The following is a 1,008-nucleotide window of genomic DNA, read 5'->3' as shown; positions in this document are numbered from 1 at the left end:
AAAGATGTTCTACAGAGGGACCAAAATGATCAGAACTCCACGAATGAGATAGGAAGAAACTAACTAAATAGGGTAAGCAATTAAAGACAGGAGAAAAAGGAGTAAAGGATAACAGGTAATAACATGGCAACCGTAAGTCCATACATCTCAATTCTAACCATCAATGTAAATGGACTCAATTCACCAATTAAGAGAAATAGGCGCGGTGGATTAGGAAACAAAATCGAACAATATGCTGTTTACAAGAAACAGATTTAACTCATAAAGACATTCATAGGCTGAAAGTCAAAGGATGGAACAAAATACTACATGATCCAGCACCTCAGAAAAAAACAGGGGTAGCAATTCTATTCTCAGACAGCCTCAACTTCAAACCAACAATGATCAAGCAAAATAAAGAAGGCCATTATATACTGGTTGAGGAAAAATTCAAGAGGAAGAGGTAAAATATGTGTGCACCAAACACGGGGGCACCCAACAATATAAAACAAATCTTAATGGGCATGAAAAATCAAATATCCAATACCACAATTTTAACAGGAGACCTTAACACACCCTTATCTCCACAAGATACGTCAACCAGACAAAAACTTCACAAAGAAATAACAGAATTGAACCAGAGTTTGAACCAAATGGACTTGGTGGATATTCAGAGTTTTCCACCCAAACACAGCTGAATACAAGTTTTTCTCAGCTGGACATGGGTCATTTTCTAAAATAGAAGAGATACTGGTCCTTAGATGATGCTTAAGTATATGGAAGAAAACAGAAATTATCCCATGCACATTATCTGACCACAGTGCAATGAAACTGGAAATAAATGAATAAAGAAACCAGAAAAGAACTTTAAATACAGGGCTGGTGAGATGACTCAGTGGTCTAAAGCACCACTTGGAACAAGCTTAGCAAAGAACAGGGACCGCGGTTCAATCCTCCAGCACCACATGCCAGCCAGCCCCACCATCTGGTAGGCTGAGTGGGCCACACACACATAAACAAATAAATAAA

This window comes from Octodon degus, unplaced genomic scaffold (assembly GCF_000260255.1).
Source record: "Octodon degus isolate 3935 unplaced genomic scaffold, OctDeg1.0 scaffold00404, whole genome shotgun sequence".
Lineage (NCBI taxonomy): Eukaryota > Metazoa > Chordata > Mammalia > Rodentia > Octodontidae > Octodon > Octodon degus.
This window is presented reverse-complemented; position numbering follows the sequence as displayed.